We start from the raw sequence: 21,760 nt of genomic DNA on the forward strand, positions 1-21,760 counted from the left end.
CGTTCAAAATGTTGGGGGTGGGGGAAACGTATTTATTTCTAGATTTGTTTCTGATCGTTAACGTATTTAAATATATTACGAAAGCCTGCAGCACAGTTAAATACCAAAAAAAAAATTAAAAAAAAGACGAGCGAGAGAGAAAAAAAAACACAAATCTTTCAAAATACTTGAATAAAGATTGATTGCAAATGATCGACGGAGCAGTTTGCGTCTTGTGTGTACAAACTCAATGTTGTCAAAGTTGGAATTCACACACCCTCCCCTGAGTCAACTTGACTCGATCAACAAACGGCTGGATTGCTGATCCAACACTCGCCGAGTCAATCGCTCACTCACCCGGTGAGCAGTCGCCCTCCCTATCGCTACTACGACTACTACCATGGTGAACTTTGCCGTGAACTTCACTCGCTGATTCACTCACTCACGTGGTGGGCAAGTCGCCTCCGCTGCCTCTCTTCGATCGCTACTGTGGTTATCGTTCTGGTGAACTTCAATCGCTGATCTCACTACCAGTCACTCGCACCCGGTGAGTCGTCGCCTCCCCCTGCCTCTCCTATCGTTACTGATACCGTGGTGAACGTTCTCGTGAACTTCACTCGCCCTGTCACGGTGGCTAGGAGATGTTAACCTCCTCGCCTGGTATGCCAGAGGTCGTGGGTTCGATCCCGACCCAAACGCCAGCTGTATATTAGGGGTTTGCTTGTGGCTCTCCCTGCATTCTAGATTTGAAGTTTTCGTGACTGCAAGGGATCCATTACTCTTTGGTTCTTTCGGTAAAGTCACGTAGGTATAAAATAAATAAAATCAGCAATTGTCTTGCTCTGGCTGTCCCCACCTGATGATGGACGCTTGTGTTGCGCCCGAAACGGTCGCGATTTAATTTATGTTATACCTACGTGACTTTACCGAAAGAACCAATGAGTATGATCCCTTGCGGTCGCGTGGATTTTTCTCCGGGTCCCTACAGTTTTGCCCTCCACGCTGTATTTACCTTTCCTATACTTGACACTCCTATCGTGTTTTTTTGTATCGTTTGCTGTTGTCACGTTCTGACCCCGTGCTTCTACTGGACGTCTGTGGGGAAAAAAGAGCTTTATAGCTCCTCGGATTCGTCCAATATAAATGAATCTTCTGATACCGTTCCCGTAAACTTCACTCGGTGATTCACACTCCAGTCGCTATTTTATCACTGTTTTTTTTTGCATTTTGACCACAAATGTTGTGGTTAATGCACACACGATTCCTCGTTAAAAGGTTTCAGTTTTGTTGCCAGAAAGGGGGAAAACCCCTATTATTATTATTGCATATCGTCTATTAGAGACCGGTTTCTTAACCTTTCCTGCAGACTTGCACCCCTTTGGTTCGCAATCGTAAAAATGTTAATGAATAAATACACGTAGCGTTTGATGAAACAAATTACGTTGCACTTGCGCGCCCGTGCATAATGTAGATTTGAAGTTTTCGTGATTTACCGAAAAAAACATGTTTTTGACGATTTACCTTCTTAAAAAAATGTATTTTTAAAAATCTGTCCATGTCTCGCACCTCCCCAGAAAGGACATCTCGCACCCCCAGTGAATGGCGCGCACCCCCAGGTTTATAAGAACACCCCCCCCCCTACTTTGGCTTATCGTTTTCACGGCATTGACACACACACAGAGATCACTTTGATTCGCCCATAGGCACCCGAGCCACAAGGTGGCGCTGCAGCCTCTCACCAGCCTCCGTCCGTCGTAATTCCTCCACCGCGAGCGCCACCCACGTCACGGCGGAGAGAGATTCAACAAACTCGAGGTCACTTACATAAGCAAGAAGTCGGGGTGGGGAGGGGGGCGTGGGCATAAAAACTGACTCGTCCACAGCCAGACGAGCATCTGCATCTCAGCAGCCGTGTAACCCATACCCGGGGCTAGCTGCGTGGCCAATGAAAAGGTCGTTGTGCTCCGGACGTTAGCCGAGTGGTATGCGCGTTCAGCAGCCAACGCGATGAAGTTTAGTTGTATAATTATTATTATCACTGATTCATAACAGTAATAATTTTAATGCAAAATCTTTTTTTGGCAATACGCAACCGAGGCTGTGAATACTGTATGGCTACAACTTACATGCCCGTTGGGACCACATCTTTTGCGTTGTTTAAAAGCTTTTGCAGGAGTTAAGGTTTGAAGAAAGTTGCAGTGGTGCGTTTTAAACTCACCCTCCACTCCCCCTCCCCCCCGAAAAAAGAAAACTCCCCAAAAATGTTCTTTCGCGGACCCCCCCACCCACCAAAATGCAATAACCAATTTACAAATTCAACTCGTTACACGCTTCACGCGCCTGATGATTATTCAACCCCACGTTGGCCCCGCGTGACAAACCCTCGCCCCATGCGCGGTGGGGGGGGGGTCAGGGTTTGTTACTTGGGGAGAGGTCACGGTAACGCTTGCGACCGGTGATGGTTTGGTAAACGAGAGAAACGTGGCGTTATAAAAAAAAAGTTGTGTTACTATCCAGGACTTTTTTTTTATTTGGGGTAAAATGGGACTCATATTCTTGGTTCTTTCGGTAAAGTCACGTAGAAGGGAAATAATAAAATAATAGAAATATAAAACAATAAAAATGATCACGGCGTTTCGACTGCAACACAAGCAATCAGCATTTCACACCTGATGACGATTGCTTGTGTTGCAGTCGAAACGTGAGAATTTGTATTGTTTTATATTTGTATAATTTTATTATTTCCCTTCTACGTGACTTTACCGAAAGAACCAGGAATATGAATCCCTGCAGTCACGAAAGCTTTAAATCAAAATAAAATTGGACTCTTAAATACTGCGTGACGTCACACCACATGGTCAATTATTATAATCAAACCTACAACAGCGTTTCTATGTGTAATGTGCTCAATATTATTTATATACAAGATTATGTTATTACACGGGGGCGTCTTCTCACAAAGTTTGGCGTAATCTCGCGTTTAATTAACTTAGTTTACACATAAAACGCATTTGAGGCCTAGTGCCCTCGAGTTCAGGCCTCCTTTTCCTGGTTCCCATGCCCAGATCCCCGCACCTCCCTAGGCAAGGGAATGAGGCAAGACCGGGGTAGGTCCAAGCCACTCTCGTATCTTCATCAGCCATGGTCTATCTACTATTGGAAACATGACAATACAATGTATATGTTTAGGGGGAGGCTTTTTTGCCTGATCCACGTGAATTTTGGGTTATTTACATGCCTCTCAGTGTTAATTCTTCCAAGATTATATTATGCTCCTAAAGATAAGCATATCTAACTTTCATGTTCTCTAATCCTCTTTAGTATGCCTTAGTATCATTCAAATGCCCATTTTAGCACTTTCTTCGTTCATGTCGACGTTTCTGATACGTATCGTCAGAGCAGGAAATACTGTATACATTAAACTAAATCTGTCTTGAGAGCAAAGGCGCACAGGAAATCGTTACAGAATGTTTGCATATTCATGATTGTTCTTTCCTTATTCATAATAAAATAATATGAATATAAAACAAAATCTTTAATAAGTATAAAACAATATATTTACTTTATTTTATTATTTCCCTTCTACGTGACTTTACCGAAAGAACCAAGAATATGAATCCCTGCAGTCACGAAAGCTTTAAATCAAAATTGTTATTTCCTTGTTTAACAAGTTGCAGCCATCAAGAGGCTATGTATGGGCTTAGGCATAGAACCCAATCAGGAACGAGGAGCTGATTGTCATGCATAAAGTTACATTTACAAACCCTACCAAAGGACTTTTTTGCCATCGCTTGAACGTGTTATCATACCACTGTGCTATTAAATATAATCTTAGTCTCGGCTTTCCTGACTGGCTGCTGGCTGGTAACCTGTCCACCTCAACAACAACAACTAGTATTAGTGGCAGAGGTGTGGACTCGAGTCATGTGACTTGGACTCGAGTCAGACTCGAGTCATGAATTTGATGACTTGCGACTCGACTTGGACTTGCATAACAATGACTTTGTCCCACCTATGAGATGTGGACTCGAGTCATGTGACTTGGACTCGAGTCAGACTCGAGTCATGAATTTGATGACTTGCGACTCGACTTGGACTTGCATAACAATGACTTTGTCCCACCTATGAGATGTGGACTCGAGTCATGTGACTTGGACTCGAGTCAGACTCGAGTCATGAATTTGATGACTTGCGACTCGACTTGGACTTGCATAACAATGACTTTGTCCCACCTATGAGATGTGGACTCGAGTCATGTGACTTGGACTCGAGTCAGACTCGAGTCATGAATTTGATGACTTGCGACTCGACTTGGACTTGCATAACAATGACTTTGTCCCACCTCTGATTAGTGGTGGTGGCTGCGGGCCGTTGCCACCGAAGCTAGCTGGGTAACTGGCTGCACGGGATTTTGTTTTTTCCCACGCAACAATTTGAACATCGAGTTGAGTTGAAAGGGTGGCTAGAAGACGCCACCGACGAGGTGGGAGTAAATAAGACAGACCGCGGTTAATTTAAAATCCCTCTAAACCTCTCATTTTGTCCTCTTGTTGCAATTCTTTCGCCAGAATAATTATTTAAATCCTAGAGAACATTTAAAAACAAACAAACAAACCTCAATACATTTTTCTCTCGCCGTTTTATTATGACATACAAAAGCAGATTACTTTCGGGGCTCCGAGTACAGGAGGGTTGTGAGAAGGGTATGAGCAAGACAGCTTGGATAGTTTCTGTTTGCAGAGCAACAACGGGTTCTGTACTCATCATATGAATAACGGTTCGTGCGATGTTTTCGTGGGTGAGCCTCATTCTCAAGCCCCGTGTTCACGAGTGTCCTGCCGTTCCCGAAAGATATTTGCCCAAATGACTCCTTTATTTATGAATGATTGGCTTCCGTGTGGGAGGGACCCAGAGAGAACCCACCACGCGTATGAGGGGTGACATTCGAAATCCCCTCGCACAGACGGATTCAATAATCCACTGCTGTAGCCGCCATCTCCTGGCCACCTCGCAGCCCCAAAATCAACAACACGTGGTTGCTACCAGGTAGTCCCCAGGAGAGGTACTAACCAGGCTCAAACTTGATTAGCTTCCAATAGCCGATACACCATGTTAAAGGGCTGCTGTAATAATCCATATATAATACAGCACTGCATTTTTTTTACGTTTTCGTTTTATAAAGCTAGGATTAACTAAACATAAGCACAAACGGTCTCACGAAGAGTTGATTTTAAATACACGCTGGTCGAGAGAGGAGGAGGACCAGGACCATCTCGGACATCACTCTCTACTGGGGTTCGAACTATCTGGTAGTTCATAACGCAAAGCGCGTGAATCATTGTGTCACCGCTCCACCACGGCCGATAAACGCGACCATTAAACACGAATGTCACACCCCCTCCTTATTTTAACGAAGTAAAAAAAAATCTATTTTCCTTGAAACATAACTCACGACGCTAAACGAGCAGATGAATTCATAAAGCAATTAATTATACATGGGTTAACGCAAACACATGGGGGGTGGAGTGGTGGTGCAATGGTTAGCGCGCTGCGTTTTGAACTCGGGCAACCTGAGTTCGAATCCAGGCCACGGCTATAGTCACATTTGAAAGCAGACATAACAAATAACGAAAATTATATATATGATACGTTGAAATATCATTCCACTGCAGGAGGTGGATCTCCCCGCATCATGTCAGCCGTGGAGCTTATTTAACCATACTTTACCACGCCGGTGAATGCGGGTGAGTGATCAGGGCGGTGGGCATCAGATATCAGTCGCCACTGACGTGACCGGCTAACATCAGGGTGAGGTCGAACGTCCAACGAGGAGATGGATCGATGGATGACCAGTGCTGGAAATGGGCCAGAGCGCCCTGGTGGGAGTGAAAATTTGAACCCCGACGTCCCAGAAGGAATCAAGGATGGACCGTTCGTTTCGACTCACAGACCCCCTAGACATACAGAGAGACCCAGAGACACGCACATAAATCCACAGACACGCACAGAACCCCAGAGACACGCACAGAGATCCACAGACACGCACAGAACCCCACAGACACGCACAGAGAACCACAGACACGCACAGAGACACACAGACACACACAGAGACCCACAGACACGCACAGAGATCCACAGACACGCACAGAGACACACAGACACGCACAGAGACCCACAGACACACACAGAGACCCACAGACACGCACAGAGACACACAGACACGCACAGAGAACCACAGACACGCACAGAGACCCACAGACACGCACAGAGACACACATACACGCACAGAGATCCACAGACACGCACAGAGACACACAGACACGCACAGAGATCCACAGACACGCACAGAGACCCACAGACACGCACAGAGACACACATACACGCACAGAGAACCACAGACACGCACAGAGACCCACAGACACGCACATAAATCCACAGACACGCACAGAGATCCACAGACACGCACAGAGAACCACAGACACGCACAGAGAACCACAGACACGCACAGAGAACCACAGACACGCACAGAGACCCACATACACGCACAGAGACACACAGACACGCACAGAGACCCACAGACACGCAGAGAACCACAGACACGCACAGAACCCCACAGACACGCACAGAACCCCACAGACACGCACAGAGACCCACAGACACGCACAGAGATCCACAGACACGCACAGAACCCCACAGACACGCACAGAGACCCACAGACACGCACAGAAACCCACATACACGTGTAATATCGTTGAGGACTCTTGGACGCCGGGGTTGAGGCACACGTATTTATTCCGGAACAGTTGTCACAACCGCGGACATACAACACTGGAGGGGTTATCGGCCCCCTCACCCGGCTAGCTGGGAATACACTGCCAGCTATCTCTGACCTACCTCCTAGTCCTCCACTAACGGGCTAGGGGAGGCTGTCTGGCCCGACACTGGTAAGTCGGGCTACGGTACCCGGAGTCCCAGAGCACTAGCTCTGGTTCTCGGGACCACGCCGCTGGCTCGGTCCTGCGCGGCCCTGACAAGGGCGGCGACCCAGGGGAGTCCAGGGCTCTAGCTAGACGATCTTCGGTCTTCACTGGTTTAGCTTTAACATTGTTCCCCGAGCTCTCCGGCTCATCCCCTTTTATACCAAAACCCCCCGCTGAGGGGTGGGGCCAGCCCCCCAGGCTGCCCTGTGCGGACGTCGTTGAGAGCACCTCCCCGTGCACTCACGAAGCCCCGCCCACTGTGTTTGTTTCCCGTGTGATCCTATGTATACAGCCCCTCCGTAACACCCCTACACACGCATGGAGACCCACAGACACGCTCAGAGACCCACACACAGAGCGAAGCTCCTCCTCAGATATGGTGGGGGTAAAGTCTTCCCATTGCCAGCCCTGGCCATGACATTCGCTCGTTTGCAGGTGCTCAGTGGACAGTGACAAAGCCGGCGACCCCTCGGCTCACGGCCACCAACCACCGAGTGACGATTATCTGAGCCGTTCCTGGGCCTCCCCTAGGTCGACTCGGCCTCAAATTAGTATCTGGTGCAAGTGTGTAAAATATGTATGTATCTATGTTGAACTTCTTTCGCACCCTGCGTAGCCAACCGTGATCATCGGTAGGTGCGGGCTATTCGGAGGAACGGATTAGCCCGCGCCTCCATTCGTGGCGAAAATATCGCCACGAATGGAGACAAAGGCGGCCGGGCGTGGCGCTGGCCACCCAACCCGCTCGTGTGCCGTGCCGGCCTTCATAGGTGCTTCCCGCTGACAGCACTTGCCCCACAAATCTGTTAAGGCTACGCGGGGGATCTTTGCATTTGCTACATGGAGAGATGGCAGCGACTTGGGGAAGACCTGCATCTGGGCAGTGATGTTCATGATTTTATATTGTTCAGTGACTCTTAACAAGAAGGCGATTAGATAAGACATTTTTGACGTGGATATATATACAAACTGAGCTTTTTTTGCTGAAATGCTCCACCACCGACCGATCCGTGATTTTCTTTCAAACCGCATCGCTGACTTTTGTTTGTTGGTTTTACTTGAACAGGGCCCCCATCGTGTAGAGATGCACGTGGAGTGCGCTGGCCAATAACAACGTGCACAACATGACGAGGTGAATGTGCGTGATTATACCTTGCGGCTCTGTGCATGGCCTGCGCGTGCAAAAGCACTCGCCGGTAGCATTTTGCCCCAACAGTTTGTGAAAGTCTGGATCTGTTGTCTCCGTGTGTGTGTGCGTGCGTGTGGGGAGCGGTAGTGTAGCGGTTAGCGCGCTGCACTATGAACCCAGCGACACGGGTTCGATTCCTGCTCACGGCCAACACCAGTGACGATTATCTGAACCGGTTCCGGGCCTCCCCTAGGTCGACTCAGCCTCAAATGAGTACCTGGTGCGGTGTGTAAACATTGCCACTAGGGAGACAAAGGCGGTCGGGCGTGGTGCTGGCCACCCACCCCCTCCGTGTACCGTTCTGGCCTTCATAGGTGCTCGCTAACACCACTTGCCCCTACAGTCTGTTAAGGCTATACAGGGGATCTTTGTTTGCGCGCACACGTAGCATAGACACGCACTATGCGGTATGACTTATTTGTGGTTTGTTATATCTCGTGGGTAAACATATCAGAGAACATAGCACTTCATGTTGACTTAAGAAAAGTGTGCGCCGGGGCAGGATGATACGTGCAAGTGGAAGGGACGGTGGTGGTGGTGGTGATGGATGGGATGGGTGGCGAGTGGTCGTGCCAAAGGAGAGAAGACAGATGAGACGTCTCGTGGGAGATGGTAACTGATGGCTTAGGGAGGAGGCCTTTATCCAGCAGTGGATGGATCATGGTTGATTATGAGTAAGTTATATATGTTTGAGACCACGTTTACTGCGTAGTAAAACTAGGTTAATGTTTGACCAGCTCCATTAATGAGAATTTGGGTTTGTGACACCGAAGAAAACCCAGCAAGCATACGAGTGGAGAACACTTTTGGACGTTCCCGCTATACAGACGGGGGTTCACTCACGAACCCACTTGCTGTACTGCCACCCTCGCAGCTGAACGAGTTTGTGGAAGTCTTCACAACTCTCTTACACGTTCCACCAACCCTCTCATCCAAAAGCGCTGGTTCACAGACACACACACATTCATGCGATAATAAAATATAATAATAATACTGTCACAGCTCTTTGTCAATTCACTTCTGGATTAAGGCAGCGTTCGTCATGGCGAGGGGTGAGTTGGGGGAGGTTATTGGACCATACTTCACCAAGCTATTTAACGTTGGCCAGTACGCGTTGGTGAAGGGGAGGGAGGGAGACAGGACCGGGTTTAGGTATCACTCACTCACCGCCCAGAATCCAACTCAGATCGCCAGGTTTAACATCGCAGTGATGCTCTCAATCGTCTGCGCCACTGCATCCCAAACTTTAGTGTTTTTTTGCAACGTGTTCTCTAGAGTTACAATCAGTGGATCAGGACGTCCACCCACCTCGATCCACTCTGCCTTAATTACCTCCCCCCAAACCCCCCACCCCTCTCCCCCACCCCCCCACCCCACCCCTCCCCCACCACTTCGCAGACTCCACCCAAAAAAGTCCGAGCGGTCTCTTTAAGGGAGCCACGTGACTCGTTCCAATGACGCGCAACCGGTGCCATGACCACGCAGTGGCCGAGATTATAGCAGGGAGGGGTGACGGGGGGGGGTAGAGGGGGAAGGGGTGATGGGGTGGGGGTGATGGGAGGAGGGGGGATGGGGGCAACGAGGGTGATGGGGAGGGCGTGGAGAGAAGTCATGGGGAGGAGTAGTGATGATGGTGAGGGAAGAGGAGGAGGGGGGGGGTAACGTTGGGTGGAGGGGTGATGGAGGGGGAGGTGGGATGATGATGATGGGAGGGGTGATGATACTGGTGGTGGTGGAGTGATGGGGAGCGGTGATGGAAGGAGGGAGGGCCAGTCGAGATTAAGGCGAGAGGGAGGTGATGTACGGGGTGGACGGGATGAGAGGGATGGGTAATTATGAGGGGTGTGGCTTAATTACACGTGGGCGTGGCTTTCTAAGCGGATGGGCGTGGTCTTGTTGTAAGTGGGCGTGGTCACAGTCAGACCGGGGGTGTGGGCGGGGCTAAGAAAAATTAGGGGCGTGTCGCCCCAGAGAGGCTCGCGCGTGATTGGCTCTTACGGGGCAGAGGGGGCGTGGCCTCTCAATGAGTGGGCGGGGCTCCGGCGGGCAGTGGGCGGGGCCAGAGTACGAGTGGGCGGGGCCAGAGAGCAAGTGGGCGTGGTCCTGCCCATGCGTCTCCCGTTCCCAGCATTCTGTCAATCAAAACTGTTAAAGTGCGTGGTGTGTGTGTGTGCGCTGTGTGTGTGTGTGCGTTACGTTCTAAGAGTCACGCACGCTCGCTCGTATATATATTTAAATACGTGTTGCGTCGCACGAATTAGGGAGGGCGCCGCGGCGAGACGAGAGGGTTCAGGAGGAGTGTGGGTTTGGTGGCGGTGGTGGTGAGCTGCTGAGAGTGTGAGTGGGGGAGACGGTGCCACAAGCTGCACAGAGGAATTGGGAGAGCGGTGGAGAGAAGAAGAATCAGCAGGAGGAGAGGAGGGAGGAGAGGCGATCAGTCGCCTACTGCCCCCCCCTACCCCAAGGCCCCCCCGAAATGGTACCGCTGACCGCCATCCACATGATACGGGTGCGAACGGCACATCGGATCTGAGTGAGTGCGAAGAGAGTGCGTGAACACACACACACGCACTGGCACGCAGACACACTGGCACACAGTCGGTGACACTGACACACGCAAGGTATACACACTCTGTGAGACTGGCACACACACACTGGCACGCTGGAACACATACACACACACTGTGAGACTGGCACACACACTGGCAAGCTGGCACACACACACACTGTGAGACTGGCACACACACTGGCAAGCTGGCACACACACACACACTGGCACGCTGGCACACACACACTCTGTGAGACTGGCACACGCACACACTGGCACGCTGGCACACACACACACACTGGCACACACACTCTGTAAGACTGGCACACACACACACACTGGCACGCTGGCACACGCTCTGTGACACTTGCAGGCACACACACACACACTGGCACACACTCTGTGAGACTGGCGCACACACACACTGGCACACACACACACACACTGTGAGACTGGCACACACACACACTGGCACACACACACTGGCACACACACACACACTGGCACGCTGGCACACGCTCTGTGACAATTGCAGGCACACACACACACACACTGGCACACACACACACTGGCACACACTCTGTGACACTTGCAGGAACACAGACGCGGTCGTCTGCGTGTCGCACCTCCTATTAGCGCGGTTGGGCTACGCACGGTACGAAATAAGTTCTACATCCATAAACTGGCACGCACTCAGTGACACTGACACACAGACACACACTCCCTGACACTGACACACAGACACACTGACACACAGACACACACTCGCTGACACTGACACACAGACACACAGACACACAGACACACACTCCCTGACACTGACACACAGACACACTGACACACAGACACACACTCGCTGACACTGACACACAGACACACAGACACACTGGCACACAGACACACAGACACACACTCCCTGACACTGACACACAGACACAGACACACTGACACACACTCCCTGACACTGAAACACAGACACAGACACACTGACACACACTCGCTGACACTGACACACAGACACATACACACTGACACACACTCAGTGACACTGACACACAGACACACTGACACACACACTGACACACAGACACACTGTATCACACTCGCTGACACACAGACACTGATAAACTGACACACACTCGCTGACACTGACACACAGACACAGACACACTGACACAGACACACACTCCCTGACACTGACACACAGGCACAGACACACTGACACACACTCGCTGACACTGACACACAGACACATACACACTGACACACACTCAGTGACACTGACACACAGACACACTGACACACACACTGACACACAGACACACTGACACACACTCGCTGACACTGACACACAGACACACTGACACACACTCGCTGACACTGACACACAGACACACTGACACACACACTGACACACAGACACACTGACACACACTCGCTGACACACAGACACTGATACACTGACACACACTCGCTGACACTGACACACTGAGACACAGACACACAGACACTGACACACTGACACACTGACACACAGACACACTAACACACAGACACACTGACACACACTCGCTGACACTGGCACACAGACACACTGACACACTGACACACAGACACACACTCGCTGACACTGGCACACACACACTGACACACAGACACACTGACACACAGACACACTGACACACACTCGCTGACACACAGACACACTGACACACTGACACACAGACACACACTCGCTGACACACAGACACAGACAAACTGACACACACTCGCTGACACACAGACACAGACACACTGACACACACTCGCTGACACACAGACACACTGACACACAGACACAGACACACTGACACACTGACACACAGACACACACTCGCTGACACTGACACACATACACACTGGTACAGATACTGGCACAATGACACACACACACAGAGACGCACTGACACACGAACAATGACATAAACTGACCAACACTGGTACATGCGAATTGACTCTGGCAGACACACTGGCACACTGACACACACACACCAACATGCAGACACACCGGTGGAACAGGGACACTGACACACACACATTTGTACAGACACTGGCACAGTCTGACACGGTTTGACATTGGCACGCCCTAAAAAGCACACACACACACGCATTGTTAAAGACACTTGGCTACGTACGGAGCGAAAGAAGTTCAGCATACATACACAGACGCGAATACACACGTACGTACTTAAACACACGCGCGCAGACACACGCACAGACACTCATTCTCAGACAATGGGACACAGACACAGACAAAGACCCCCCGTGTAGCCTAAACAGACTGTTGGGGCAAGTGCTGTTAGCGGAGCGGCTATTAAGGCCGGCACGGCACACGAGGGGGTGGGTGGCCTGCACCATACCCGGCCGCCTTTGTCTCTCTTGTAGCAATGTGTTTACACATCGTACTAGGTACTCAATTGAGGTTGAGTCGACCTAGGGGAGGCCCAGGACCGGTTCAGATAATTGTCAGGGGCCCACACACACACTGACACACGCACACCAACATACACACTGACACACGCACACCAACATACACACTGACACACGCACACCAACATACACACTGACACACGCACACCAACATACACACTGACACACGCACACCAACATACACACTGACACACGCACACCAACATACACACTGACACACGCACACCAACATACACACTGACAGTCACTAATGGACACTGATACACCCAAATGCTGACACACACTTCCAAAATACGTCAACACAGACGCACACACACAACCTCTGATACACACACACAGACACACACACACACAACCTCTGATACCAACACGTACACACACACACAACCACTGATACACACACAGACACACACACACACAACCACTGATACACACACAGACACACAGACACACAACCACTGATACACACACAGACACACACACACACAACCACTGATACACACACACACAGACACACACAACCACTGATACAACAACAACAACAACCGCCATTCGCCACTAAGTGGCGGTGACGTCACCACGACGCTTGTGCCAGGCCATGTGCACCTTGAGGCCACGTGAAGTGTCGAACGCCCGCTGGCAGGAGGTCACGGGGCAGACCCAGGTGCCACGGGTCGACTGACCGAGATGACCGAGATGACTGGCTGATGCACCACCTGTGCCCCCTACTGTGCCAACTTGCTGTGCTTTAGCCACCCGGCGCTCCGCTCGTTGTTGTGAGCGTCGCTCCTCCGCCCTCCGTTGTTGTTGGAGGGCGACTGCCTCCAACTGCCCAGTAGCGTCCTTCACGAGCCTCCTCCACTGAGGCCGATCTTGACACCGCTGGTACCAGTCATCGGCAAGTCCACTCAGCTCCACGTCCTCCTGTACCACATCACTCCATCTCTTCTCTAGCCCGTGCCGCGCCCGTTTAGCCCCCTCGATCCGGCCGAACAAAAGCTGTTTAGGCATGCGGTGGCTGGGCATGCGGGCTACATGACCCAGCCAACGCAGCCTTGCCTGCCGGAGGAGCTCACTGATGGGACTTTGCCCAGATCTTTCAAGGACTTGTGAGCTCCTCACACAATACAGCCTGGTCAAACCCAGGATGGATCGTAGGCAGGCCAGCCTAAATGTTTCCAACCGGCGAAGATGCTCCACTAGGGGGGTCCACGTTTCGCAAGCGTAGAGAAGGGAGGGAATGACCGTGGCCGAGAAGACCTGAAGCTTCGTGCGGAGCGACAGACCAGGTAGCTTCCACACAGCGTTACGCAACCGATGAAAAGATATTGCCGCTCGACTGATTCGGAGTGAGACCTCTGCTGATAAACTGGAGCTGGTCATGAGCACACTGCCCAGGTATGGGAAACTCTCTACTCTCTCCACAACTGCCCCATCACCGATTGGGAGTTGTGGGGGCGGAGTGCCCGATGGTACAAAATACCCAGGCAGGTGCTTAGTTTTGGTGGGGCTGATGGTAAGGCCCCACCTCTTAGTGGCACACTCCAGCCTCAGCAGCAGCGTCTCCAACTCCTCTTCTGAATGAGCAGCTATTACCAAATCATCGGCATACATAACGTGGTTGACCAATAGGGAGCCATCCCTTGATCGCACCCGGGCGTCGATCAGCCTCCCATTATATCTGTACCAAATGGTAATTCCCCCGGTACAGCTATTGAAGGCTTCACGAACTACGCAGTCGAAATAGATGTTAAATAATGTGGGAGCCAGAGGACATCCCTGTCGCACCCCAAGGTGTACAGGGAAAGGCTCCGACTCCCGGCCACGTAGTTTTACCCGGGCCCGCTCACCATCATGAAGGTCCTTAATGATCGTGAGCAGAGGGTCAGGGACTCCGAAAGCACGAAGAACAACCCAGAGCCCAGTCCACACACACACAGACACACACACACACAACCACTGATACCAACACGTACACACACACACACAACCACTGATACACACACAGACACACACACACACAACCACTGATACACACACAGACACACACACACAACCTCTGATACCAACACGTACACACACACACAACCACTGATACACACACAGACACACACACACAACCACTGATACACACACAGACACACACACACACAACCACTGATACACACACAGACACACACACACACAACCACTGATACACACACAGACACACACACACAACCACTGATACACACACAGACACACACGCACAACCACTGATACCCACACAGACACACACACACACAACCACTGATACCAACACAGACGCACACACACAACCACTGATACACACACAGACACACACACACAACCACTGATACCAACACGTACACACACATACAACCACTGATACACACACAAACACACACAACCACTGATACCAACACAGACACACAACCACTGATACCAACACGTACACACACACACACAACCACTGATACACACACAGACACACAGACACACAACCACTGATACACACACAGACACACACACACAACCACTGATACCAACACAGACACACAACCACTGATACACACACAAACACACACAACCACTGATACCAACACAGACACACACACACAACCATTTATACAAACACACACACAACCACTGATACAAACACGGACACACACACACTCATACAAACACAGACACATACACACTGATACAAACACACACACACACTGATACAAACACACACACACATACTGATACAAACACGGACACACACACACACTGATACAAACACAGACACACACGCTGATACAAACACGGACACACACACACTGATACAAACACGGACACACACACACTGATACACACACAGACACACACACACTGATACAAACACAGACACACATACTGATACAAACACACACACAACCACTGATACAAACACAGACACACACAGACAACCACTGATACAAACACGGACACACACACACACAGTGAGAGTGTACACACACACACTTGTGTATTCAACTATATACTGTTATATGTGTATGCATACATACAAATCATGCGTAGATTGTCACGATACAAAAACCCTTAACAGACTGTAGGGGAAAGTTCTGTTAGCGAGTCGCACCTATGAAGGCCGGAACGGCACACGAGGGGGTGGGTGGCCAGCACCACGCTCGGCCGCCTTTGTCTCCCCGGTGGCGATGTTTACGCGCCGCACCCAGGTACTCATTTGAGGCCGAGTAGACCTAGGGGAGGCCCAGCACCGGTTCAGATAATCGTCACTGGGGGTGTTTTTTTTTGCCGTGAGCGGTAATCGAACCTGGGTGCGCAAGATGGACAAGACAAAGGTCCCCCGTGTAGCCGTTGCGGACTTTTGGGGCAAAGTGCTGCTAAGCGAGTAGCCATGAAGGCAGGGCACAGCACGCGAAAGGGGTGGGTGGGTGGCCGGCACCACGCCCGGACGCCTTTGTCTTACTTGACAAGCGCATACAGGGACACATACACACCACCCGCGCACATTTGAAGCGTACAAATAGCACACGCCTGTGACACGATACCCGACACAGACACATTGATGTTCGGCGCTTAAAGCAAAATGCGATGTGCGCCCGCGTGCACGCAAAGGCAAGCAAGCATCCGGCGTTCGCCACTAAGTGGCGGTGACGTGCCAGGCTAGGTGCACTTTGAGAACAAGTGAAGTGCCCAAGGCTCTCTAGATCCAGAGGTACGATGGGGTGACTGAGATGGCTGGCAGATGCACTAAGTGTGTCGCCCCACTGTGCCAACTTTTGCTGCGTTTTAACCGCCCGGCGCTCCTCCGCTCGTTGTTGTGAGCGTCGCTCCTCTGCCCTCCATTATTGCTGGAGGGCGACTGTCTCCAACTGCCCAGTAGCAGCGTCCTTCACGAGCCTCCTGCACAGAGGCCGATCCTGACACCGTTAGTATCAAATCACCCTAACTCTTCTCTAGCCCGTGTCGTACCCGTTTAGTGCTGGCATGCGGTGGCTGGGCATGCGGGCGCCATGACCCAGCCAACGCAGCCTCGCCTGCCGGAGGAGCTCACCGATGGGACTGTGTCCAGATCTTTCAAGGATCTGTGAACTCCTCACACTATAATTGCAGCCTTGTTAAACCCAAGATAGATCCTAGGCAGGCCAATCTGAATGTTTCAAATCGGCGAAGATGTCCACGTTTCGCGAGCATAGAGAAGGGAGGTCATAACGGTGGCACCCAAAAGCTTCGTGTGGAGCGACATGCCAGGTTAGCTTCCACCCATCGTTGCGCAGCTGATGAAAAGATAATGACGCTCGTCTGATTCGGAGTGAGACATCCGCTGCCAGACCGGAGCCGGTCAAAAGCGCACCTCCCAGGCACGGAAACTTCTCCACTCTATCCACAACTGCCCCATCACTCATGGAGAGTTGAGAGGGTGCAGAATGTGATGGCATTCCCAGGCAGGTGCTTAGCTTTTGTGGGGCTGATGTTAAAGCCCCTTCTCTAAGCGGTATGTGCCAGGTGCAGCAATTACCGGATCATCAGCACACCTAACATAGTTGACCAATAAGGAGCCATCCCTTGACCGTACCAGGGCATCTATCAAGGCTCCGACTCAGAATGTGTATTCATTCTGGAGGAATCCGATGAGCTATGAAGCTCTTTTTCACAGATGTCCAGTAGTTTCACAGATTGAAATTCACGCACCCGTGATGTTGTGTGGATGCGCTGATGCCAGAACAGCGTGTTGGTGGTTACAAGCTCACGGACTGCGTAGTGTGCATTTAATACATACGCACAGACAAAGAACCCCCGTATAGCCTTAATAGACTGTTAGCGAGCACCTATGAAGGCCGGCACGGCACACGAGGGGGTGGGTGGCCAGCACCACGCCCGGTCGCCTTTGTCTTCCAAGTGGCGATGTTTTTACGCACTGCACCAAGTACTCATTTGAGGCTGGGTCGACCTAAGGGAGGCCCAGGACCGGTTCAAATAATCATCACTGGTGTTGGCCGTAAGCGGGAATCAAACTCGTGTCGCCGGGTTTGTAGCGCAGCGCGCTAACCGCTGCGCCACCGCTCCACACACGCACAGACACACGCGCACATACACTTATTAAATGGGTGTTAGATGATGCATGCCATACATAAGTTCTGTAATGTGCAGACGTGCAGAATGTGTACAGAGAAAAGTGTGTGCGTCGTCAATTTGTATATATCAACACGCGCAGACACACACATTGACATACACAGACACACACATTGACATACACAGACACACAAACACACGCAGACAAAGATCCCCCGTATAGCCTTAACAGACTGTTGGGACAAGTGAACCTTATGGCGTTACCCCGGGGTACCACAGTACCCCGGCTCTCGCACAATGTCCGTGATGCAGTCGTTCTTAGTCTGTTGATGGTCGACGATGCGGCAATCGACTCATCTCGACGAGCTGTGCACTCACGATGCACCACCACGGTGCGTACCGCGAGCGTTCAGGGTTTCGGCGCAATGGTCCTCGCTGCGTTTCGACATCGCGGAGTGTGGCACCGATTTAGGATTGATTGGTACCCCAGTCGCGGAGTTAAGTACACCCCTGCGAAAAATAGTGTCCCAGAAATAACATTTTAATTGCCTCGGCCATTTAGTATTATTTGGTACCCCGGGGTACTGCCATGAGGGTCAAGTGCTGTTAGAGAGCACCTATGAAGGCCGGCACGGCAGGTGAGAGAGGTGGGTGGCCAGCACCACGCCCGAACGTCTTTGTCTCCCGAGTGGCGATGTTTACAGATCGCAGGTACTCATTTGAGGCTGTGTCGACCTATTGGAGGCCCAGCACCGGTTCAGATATAATCATCACTGGTGTTGGCCACGAGCGGGAATCGAACTTGGGTCGCCGGGTTCGGAGTGCAGAGTGCTAACCACCACACTACCATTCCCCATAGAAACACAAACTCGCGTACACACACACACACAAGAACACATACAGATACACATAGAGGCAGACACACTCGTGCCAGGCTAGGTCTGCTTCAAGGCCACGTGAAGTGTCGAAGGTTCGCTGGCAGGAGGTCATGGGACAGACCTCAGGTGCAATGAGCTAACCACAAACACACAGACTGGGTGTATGGGTCATGCACATAACAGTACAGGCCTTTACAGACTGGCCAAAAGAGCTTTATATGTCATCGGATTCCTCCAGTATAAATACATATTCTGATTCCGTTGGCAATCACCTACGGAAGCCAGCGGAGTGCACAAAGTTGAACGATGGTGTGGGCAGTATTACGCCCGGCCGCCTTTGTCTTCCCAATGCTGATGTTAGTCAACAACAGAACACTGCATACTCATTTAAGGCTGAATCGACAAAACGGGATGCTTTTGACCCACTTGAGATATATTACTCGCCACCAATGTATGTGACTCATGACATGGGAATCCAACTCAGTTCTGCCGAATTCGTAACGGCCACTGCGCCCCACTGAGATCAACCGTCCGTGAGATTGGTTGATCTCATGAATACCATCACGCATCACCGTGCGTTAAGGACAGAGCGATCCCCTAGGGTACGAGGGGAATTGGGGCCATAGCCCCGAGCCCCGCGCTTTGGGGGGCCCCCCGTGATGGTTGATCTCACGAATGCCATCACGCAACCACTCTCAAGCCGCCATGCTCACCGCAGTCTTACAATTGTAATAAACCCCGTTGAGACAACGTCGGGAATTCAGAATTCTTTATTAAGTTTCGTCCACAGCTCTCACTACTTCCGTTCCTCTACTCTATGGTTCCTTCACGCTGTTGGCAGACAGCGTGAGAGGGAGAGAGAGGGAGAGAGGGAGAGAAAGAGACTGCCGCGGCCCGCCACGTGGCAGGCTCCGGACCACGGCACCAGCCTGGCTTCCACCTTCTTTCCTCCACACTCTGACCACGTGCTGTCCTTCTCCGCCCCTTTTAATCCCTGGCCCACGTGATGCCCCGCAGCCAACCCTCAGCCACATCCCTGGAACTTTCCAGAAGCCACTGTACAGCTCCAGGGCCACGCCCCTAACTCGACTCCCCATTGGTTGCGGGCTGGAGCCAGCAGAGCCAATCATCATCCTCCAGGCGTAGCCTTCACATTACATCAGGGCCACGCCCCTGGCTCGACTCCCCATTGGTTGTGAGCTGAGGCCGGCAGAGCCAATCATCCTCCAGGTGTAGCCTTCACATTACATCAGGGCCACGCCCCTGGCTCGACTCCCCATTGGTTGTGGGCTGAGGCCGGCAGAGCCCATCATTATCATCCAGGTGTAACCTCACATTACACAATCGTAAGGGTTACATCTGTCAATAACAGGTTGAGCTACCACCGCTGTTTTGGTAAAGAATCAAGGGATTGGCCAAGGGGTTTTAAATGGGGGAAAAGGCGGGAAGGAATAAATCAATCTCGGTCGGTTAAAGGCGGGGGAGAGAGCAAGAGACGGAATTGGGGATGAGAAGGAGAATGCGGGGTTTGGAAGGAAGCTTCCAGAAGGGTCTTCGGAAGAATGGGGAAGAGAGGATAAAGAGGAGGAATGACATGAGCGTGGAGCTCTTGAAGAGATGGCTTCCTATGACTGTGTGCGTCTTCTGATGAGGGAATTGAATAAAGCCCTTAGCTAAAGGTTGCCTCATGTGTGGACCTCCTTTCACCTGGTGGCAGCGGTGGGATCACGTCTCGTCCCACCTGACAAAACTCCCCGCCAAAGAGAGTCCACGGATGCCTGGGAGAATGAGGAGAGAAACAGAATGGAGGGGCCAGACTCCCCCACTCCTCCCTGGCATGCTCCTGGGACCTCGGTATCAAGAGCCAGCCCCAGCGACCCCAGGCCCCAGTCATGGTGGTCGACCTCCGCTGGAAGAAATTATGGACTGGCTTGTGGAGGAAGTCACACCTGCAGCAGCTGGTTTAGGGAAAAAGAAAACCCCCAGGGGGCAATTTCAGCCGCCCCTGCCACGTCCGGCTGATGGGTCGCCGCCACCGCTCATGCCTACGTTGTCGCCATCTCCACGGACCTCGAGCAAGCTGCCGCAGTCGGCCCCACACAGCCGCCAATGCTGCAGCCACTGCCATACACATATGATCGAAACCACCTGGGAGCGGCCGCTCATGCCGCCACTTTTATGCCACCAGCGCCCGCCGCGGATTTCAAACACCCTGTCACTGCTGCCCAGGATCTGCCCCCGTCACCGCTACCCCAGCGAGAAGACGCCGCGGCTTCTGCATCAACGTCTGTCGGCAGGCCGGCAGCAACAGGAGATGTAAACGGAAAGAGAGACGTCTTCGACCGCCCCGGAGCTGTGGGAGAGGATATTTTTTCCAGACAGCCTCAGCGACTCGAACCTATACACAAAATGTGTGACTGCAAATGGAGACTGGATTCGAGGCAGCATACAGAGCCTCAGACTGGTCGGAAGAGGAGGCTGTAAAGGGACGCGGCCAACTTGCTTTCAACAATGAAGCACTGCCGATTTTTTTGGGCCGTACCGGGGGAAAGAGGCCCATCCTGCAAGTCAACTTATCAGCTCTTGCATTCCACAGTGCATTGATGGTGTTTGCGCCAGGCACCTTCTCACA

At 51.5% G+C, this 21,760-nt stretch overlaps 1 protein-coding gene across 1 annotated transcript in view; it reads left to right on the forward strand.

Moving 5' to 3' along the window:
* Positions 1-10,253: 10,253 nt before the first annotated feature.
* LOC144942886 (uncharacterized) overlaps positions 10,254-21,760 on the forward strand; it is a 171,956-nt gene continuing 160,449 nt past the window's right edge. Inside the window, exon 1 of the mRNA XM_078869887.1 lies at positions 10,254-10,681. The gene's annotated coding sequence lies outside the window, so the exon portion shown is untranslated. The remainder of the gene's footprint in view (positions 10,682-21,760) is intronic.

This window comes from Lampetra fluviatilis, chromosome 29 (assembly GCF_964198595.1).
Source record: "Lampetra fluviatilis chromosome 29, kcLamFluv1.1, whole genome shotgun sequence".
NCBI lineage: Eukaryota > Metazoa > Chordata > Hyperoartia > Petromyzontiformes > Petromyzontidae > Lampetra > Lampetra fluviatilis.